Consider the following 7288-nt stretch of genomic DNA (forward strand, 5'->3'; position numbering starts at 1 on the left):
GATAGGTGGATGCAGATGAGGAGGTTATTGTGATTGGTCAGTGGGAAGGGTGAAACAGAAAGGTAAACATGAAGATAGACAGGTTAGGAGGCTTGACATGGGATAAGGCTGGGGGAGGAGGGACTTCGAGGCCCATTTTCGACTTCACTAGCTTCAAGGACCCTCCTCCCCCAGCCTTATCCCATGTCAAGCCTCCTAACCTGCCCATCTTCCGGCTCACCTTTCCGTTTCACAATAACCCCCCACCTGCATCCACCTGTCACCATCCCATCTACCCTTCCCCCAGTACTGACAAAGGGATTCAGCTCGAAAAGTTGACTTTCCTGTTCCTTGGATGCTGTCTGACCTGCTGTGTTTTTCCAGCTTCACATCTACTGACTGACTTCCAGCATTTACAATCCTTACTATCTCCACATGGACGTGGAGACTGTATGGACACTTTGGCATTACAGTTACTTCAACCAATTCCATTTTTCTTTCAAGGCATTTCCATTTCTGGGATTTACTCTATTCATTCACACAAGTTGAAAACAAAAATGTTCAGACTGGTTTGTAGTGCTTTGCTTAAGTATCGTTGGATGTGGTATTTATTGACTTGCCTTTCTTTCTTCAAAATTTTGATTTCATAATTTTCATCTTGGCTTCCAATCCCTTCAAAGGTCCACTTCCATTCATTCAGTGATCTTCTCCTCCTTTGCACGCTACCATTCACTTTCAATTCATCCAACACTGTGCTATTCTTTGACCTCATAGGATTGAGAAAGCATCGAACACTTGATGCTAACATCAGCAACCCAAAATGGAGTGTTTTGTTCTTGGCGCTGGCTGCCCTCAACCTGAGAGGCACACAGTTAACAAATAGGAAAGATAAAACTATTGGCCATTGATCCTAGTTAAGAAAATTTGGGAAAACATTTTAGTCTTTTAGACATGATTCCATTTGTATTTCAGTTCAAGGTTATGATAAATTGCGTTGTTCTGATACTCCTCTTTGACATAAGGCAAAAGTGAAAGCTAAGCAGAAACTGGCATTCTAAATACATGATAAGTGAAACTGCTGAGTGCATTAATTTTATGTTCATAAGATGTGCCAAAAAGAAGACATTCTGTTTTAACAAACATTGCAACTGGATATTTGGCCAAATAAAATACATTCTTGTTAAGTTTATCCTCTTGCTATAATTACAAATGCAGTTCAGTTACTCAGAATGGATAATTGGTAAGAATTTCCTGTCTCATTATTTCATTTATGATTTTAGTTGAGATAGAACATTTTTGAAAGTATAAATGGTTTGTGTTATTTTTGATTTGCTATAGCTAGGTAGATTGTTGGGCATTAGGAAGTCTGCCATAGGTCACATAGATCTAAAAGCATCTACTTGCTCCAGAAAAAGCATCCAATCGAATACAGTATCTTGACTACTTGTATACAGGTGACCAACACAACAAAGTTTTCTCAGTAATTAAAAGCCATCCAGTTGTCCAATATTTATTTCAGGGAAATGAATTACAGTTGACCCAGAGCATCTCAAGCTATCAGATCATGAAGATGAATTAGAATAAATTTAACTTATTTTCCTTTCTTAAAACAAATATAACCATTTTGAAAACTGCTTTTGTTATTATTATGCAGATGAATTAACTTGGACAATGAAAATCACAAAATCATTGTAAAGACATAAATAAATGCTAACCTTTTTAGTTGTTTACATTTGAAGAAGGTCGCAGAAAATGAGACTGGTCCATTAAGACATTCTTTCAGAATTTCAGAGGTTCTTCATATCAATGTTTTCCAAGACTGCTGCCTTCGATACTGATAAAAACAGGAGATCCTAGCAAAGTTCAAAAAAGGGCCAGTTTAATACAATTTGTAAATTTGAAAAATGTTTTAGTGTTTCTGATGCTATTTGTTTTGTTGAATATCATCCAATAAGCTTTGCTTAAGTTCAAGGACAGAGCTCCTATGTGAATCATCCTCGGGTAATTTTTTTTTGACTGATTAAAAATTTACAAACAAGAGGGAATGTGGCCTGAGTGTGATAATGATGGATCACATAAAGAGAGTGCAGTAGTTAGCACTAAAATGTGATATCCTGTTACTGTCTTATCGATGTGACACCCATTAGTGTCTGATAATAGTAACCAATCAGTTGTTCTGTCTTTCTCAATTTCCTTAAAGAAAAATCTCCCTCTTGTACCAAGGATAGAGAAGATAGTTTATTAAATAATAGATGCAATTAAAGCCTTTCTCCTTGTCATACAAAATTGATGTCACTTCCTGCAAGAAATGTGCAGTGTTAAGAGACAATTAGACTGAACACAATTTTGAAACATTTTCTTTCAATAACAGAATAACTACGCACACATCACTCTGAAACTAAATGTATTTCTCACAACAAATGGGAATTGCTAGAGCTACAAGGATTTTCTGGTTTAAAAAGACATTCTATCTCTGAGGATGTCACGGTGCTATCAAATAATCAATAATCATGTTGTCTAAAACCCATAAGGGAAATTAGTCTTTGGGATTTCTTAAACGTAACATTTTTTCCTGTTATTCAATTAAAGAAAGAATTATTAATTCAGAACACATTTACTCCTCCTTAATTGATGCACAGCTTCTGAAATGGTAACAGGCACATTAAAAGGAATGTTTAGTATGAGGTAGTTTTAGAGGGAAATAGCTATTTTACAATGAGAAGAAACACGTTAAATGTTAATACTTTGTACTGGAATAAAAAACAAGTGAAAGACACTGCAAATAAAACATCAAACCAATAAATATATTTTCAATTATCTAATCAAACTGTTGTTTTATAGAATTTCCTCCACCCACATTCACATCTTCAGACTAAAACAAAGGAAGAAATTTATGGACAAATGAAAAGAATCTGATTGCTCCCAAGTTCATTTTAAGTTTAGATGCATTTTGGTTTCTCCAAAACCTGATCTGAGCTTATTGGATTTTGTGGTCAGAAGACACTAGAGATTACAATGTTATGACGCAATGGATATAATGGAATGTCTAAATTTGAATGAATGGGCTGCATTTCCAATTCATGTGTTATTAATACTATTGATTTTGCTAAACCAAATGATGATGTTATCCCAGCATGGCCATTCACTCACTCCTCTTTCCTCCCTGAGCCCAAACTGCCTTTGGCAAACCATGACATACCATCCATTGCTGCAGATTTCCAGTTGGTCTAGAGTTCAATGTGATTTGATAATATCTAATGCTATACCCATACTAACAAGAAACATTTAGCAGCAGAGTGTAGCAAAAACTGCTTTGATGTTAAAGAGGATTGTGAATGTATCCTAAGTATGTGCTATTGTGTTACATTCTCAGATTGGTGCTATAGGTGACATCAGCTGGCACTGTTCTGAGCTAAATAATCAGATGGATCAGAGCTCGGGTCCCTTGTTTTTGTTGCTGAGTGATCATGGGTGAGCTTCTAAGGAGAGAAAAGTAAAGGGGAATAATTTACCCCTTCACCATTTGGGTGGTAATCTGTTGGAACAATTTACCTGCCCATTGTAGAAACTGCTTACTTACTGCCCCATTGACATCTTTAAAATGAAAATGGACCAATTTTACAATAATAGCTCCAATTGGTGAAAATGAAAATTATCCTAAAAACTCTACAGCTGGCTTCTGTTCTATCTTTTCTCCGTTTCATGATCATGATCGTTATCTTTGTTTCCCCGGTGAATTCAATCAGGATTGACTTTCAAACTCCCTACACTTGCCTAATGTCTAGTCACTGTCTAATATCACATGATGCATCGCCACTGTATTTGCCTGTCCCCCGTGACTGAGTGACCCACTTGCACCTTCTGAGAAACTGAGGAGGGGATTCACATCACTACATCTACAGAAACTGGTGACTGGCTTACATTTTTTGGGATATTTTTCAATTCATTATCAGAAGAACTGGAGCAGAATGTTTATAAGGCCATATTACACAGGAGCAGAATTAGCCAATCAAGTTTGCACCACCATTTGATCAGGGCTTATTATGTTTCTCAACCCCATTCTTCCACCTTCTCCCCATAACCCATAAAATGGAATTAAAAATCTAAGATTGTTTTGTCCTTTATACTACTGCAGTGGCAATGCACAGGTCTACATTACAGACGATCATAAGCAATGTGGGGGTACCAAATGGACTGGGATGGATTGTGCATATCAATCCAAGGCAGTGGCTCCCCATCACTTTCTCAAGGACAGCTAGAGTGAGCAATAAATTGTCATTCATGCTCACATCGGGGACAAAAAAAAATCAGAAGGAATACAGTAATAATAATAATTTCTTCAATCAGAATCTAAAACAAAATCTTGTGTACATGAATACTCAATCATTACACAGTCCTATTGTGATTCCAAGTTAACCATCAGTGTTACAGCATCTTCCACCTGGCCCTACAACAGTCAGGCTGGGGATAGCAAGGGGAGTCAAAAACACAAAACGAGAGGCATACCGTTACAACTACTGCAGCTCATTTCTCCCCCATTTTGGACTGCCATCTTCTAATGACTCCCAATTAATTATGTTTATATTTAATTGAGTGTTGCAATTTTTCGTTCTGCAGTGTGGAGTGTTACAAATTATCCCCGTTTGCTTTTGCATAACTGGTTAAAATTGCTTCACTTTTTGCTGCACTTCGTTTTCTTCGTTGTTCGGATGATCTGACTTTTTCATATTTTAGCAACTTCGCCGGGTGGCCAGTGAGAGTTTGTAAGGGAAACTACACGAGACCAGGGGACAGGGATTTTCTCTCTCTCGTTATTGCACGGCGTGCCATTAAGCCATCTTAAGTGGTAAAGTGGGCAGAATAAAACGTGGATAAAATCTTCTGGTCTTCAATTATTAACTGGCGGGTAATCCAACCTGATCTGCGATTAAACCTCCTCTTTTGACTGGCCTGTATTACGAGCCCCTCTCTGATGAATGAAATAGCGAGCACGCTGAGTGATTATCGATCCTTAAAATAGCACAGAGGGGGAGAGAGAGAGATTTGCACCATTAACCCTTAACTTCGACTCATTCACAGTTTTGTCTCTCCCTTGAGGTCGTGCCCTTCTTTCATTTCCCAGGTCAAGTTTCGAGCTGACAAGTAGTAATTGATCCGGCTGCTAGTTGGGCTGGTGGTAAGTGAGGGATATTGTTACAGTGAAAACAAATAGCACTTCCCAGGTCTGACCTTTTCCACTGTTCGCTTTTGTTGTGGTTAGTGAGGGCTCGTATTTTTGAAAGGGCGAAGAACAAGGCTTTCAGTCTGTAGTCGCTTAAATAAATCAACAGGGCGCACTGCTTCCTTTGCAATTAATATTAATACATACGAAATTAGAAGTGAGTCTTGCTGCTGTTAAAAGTAATCCTCTGAAAGTAAGAGAAATACCATTATAGCTACTGCAATTAAAGCTGCAATGATTCAAATTGCTGTGATTAATATATAATGAGCTGATCCTCATAGTCGTTACTGTATTACTGATATCCGAGCAATTATATGAAGAGGATCAGATGGGGGATGGTGCAGGTGCCGCTGTGAAGTTTGGAAAGCTAGCCCCAAAACTAATGTCCTCACACCAGGAAAAATAAACTTCAGCAATTCCATGTGGAAGTGTGCCCATGGAGATAATTGCCAGCTAAAGAGTGGGTGAAAGTGTGGAGGCTTGTAAGTTACATGTCTGGTCACCTGTGGTATTGATGATGTTACTGAGTCCTAAAAGGATCTACTCATCGAATCCCATCAGTGTGGAAACTGGCCATTAGACCCATCAAGTCCACACTGACCCTCCAAGAAGTATCCCCCCTCCCCTGCCCTATTACTCTACATTTCCCCTGACTAATTCATCTAGCCGACACATGCCTGAATACAATGGGAAATTTAGCATAGCCAATTCACCTGACCTACACATCTCTGGACTATGAGAGGAAACTCTCATAGACACAGGGAGAATGTGCAAATTCCACACAGCCTGAGGCTGGAATCAAACGCAGGTCCCTGGCGTTGTGAGGCAGCAGTGCTAGCCACTGTGCTACCCTTACCATGTGGCTCCACAAGTACAATACATGAATTTACTTTTACAATTGTGAATATAAACATTTTTAAAAGAACTATTTTGCTTTCCTGTTCTAAGCAATCTTTACTGATGACAGCCATGATGATAGTGACTGAATCTCATAATAATTGACCGAGAAACCAGGCAACTGATATTCATCATGAAAACCAATTAATCACATTCTAAAGTCAGAGTTAAGTTGGTTTTTGGCTGAGATGGAGATCATCTCACGTAGCAAAGGGGATTCCTGCAACATAAAACCAGTGTCAATGTGACTAGTTTCACTTGCCCAAAAGGTCATGGAGGAAGGCAGGCCAGAGAGAGGGGGAGGTGGCATTTTTGATAAGGGATAGCATTACAGCAGTACTGAGGGAGGATATTCCTGGAAATCCATCTAGGGAATTTATTTGAGTGGAACTGAGAAATAGGAATGGGATGATCACCTTTATTGGGATTGTATTATAGACCCCCTAATAGTCAGAGGGAAATTGAGAAACAAATTTGTAAGGAGATCTCAGTTAACTGTAAGAATAATAGTGGTTATGGTAGGGGATTTTAACTTTCCAAACATAGACTGGGATTGCCATAGTGTTAAGGGTTTAGATGGAGATGAATTTGTTAAATATGTACAAGAAAATTTTCTGATTCAGTATGTGGATGTACAACTACAGAAGGTGCAAAACTTGACCTGCTCTTGGGAAATAAGGCAGGGCAGGTGACTGAGGTGTCAGTGGGGGAGCACTTTGGGGCCAGCGACCATAATTCTATTAGATTTAAAATAGTGATGGAAAAGGATAGACCAGATCTAAAAGTTGAAGTTCTAAATTGGAGAAAAGCCAATTTTGATGTTATTAGGCAAGAACTTTCAAAAGCTGATTGGGTGCAGATGTTCGCAGGTAAAGGGACGGCTGGAAAATGGGAAGCCTTCAGAAATGAGATAACGAGAGTCCAGAAAAAGTATATTCCTGGTAGGGTGAAAGGAAAGGCTGGTAGGTATAGGGAATGCTGGATGACTAAAGAAATTGAGGGTTTGATTAAGAAAAAGAAGGAAGCATATGTCAGGTATAGACAGGAGAGAACGAGTGAATTCTTAGAGTATAAAGGCAGTAGGGGTATACTTAAGAAAGAAATCAGGAGGGCAACAAGGGGACGTGAAATAGCTTTGACAAATAGTTAAGGAAAATCCAAAGGGTTTTTGCAAATACATTAAAGGACAAA

General features: G+C 38.6%; 1 long non-coding RNA gene across 1 annotated transcript; it reads right to left on the reverse strand.

The window, feature by feature from the left end:
• Positions 1-364: 364 nt before the first annotated feature.
• On the reverse strand, positions 365-4513 carry LOC122555575. Its single transcript, XR_006313310.1, has 3 exons — positions 4486-4513; positions 1695-1832; positions 365-836 (listed from the first exon to the last, which is right to left on the reverse strand). It is a non-coding gene; the product is annotated as an uncharacterized LOC122555575 (long non-coding RNA).
• Positions 4514-7288: the final 2775 nt, after the last annotated feature.

Source organism: Chiloscyllium plagiosum, chromosome 12, assembly GCF_004010195.1.
Source record: "Chiloscyllium plagiosum isolate BGI_BamShark_2017 chromosome 12, ASM401019v2, whole genome shotgun sequence".
NCBI lineage: Eukaryota > Metazoa > Chordata > Chondrichthyes > Orectolobiformes > Hemiscylliidae > Chiloscyllium > Chiloscyllium plagiosum.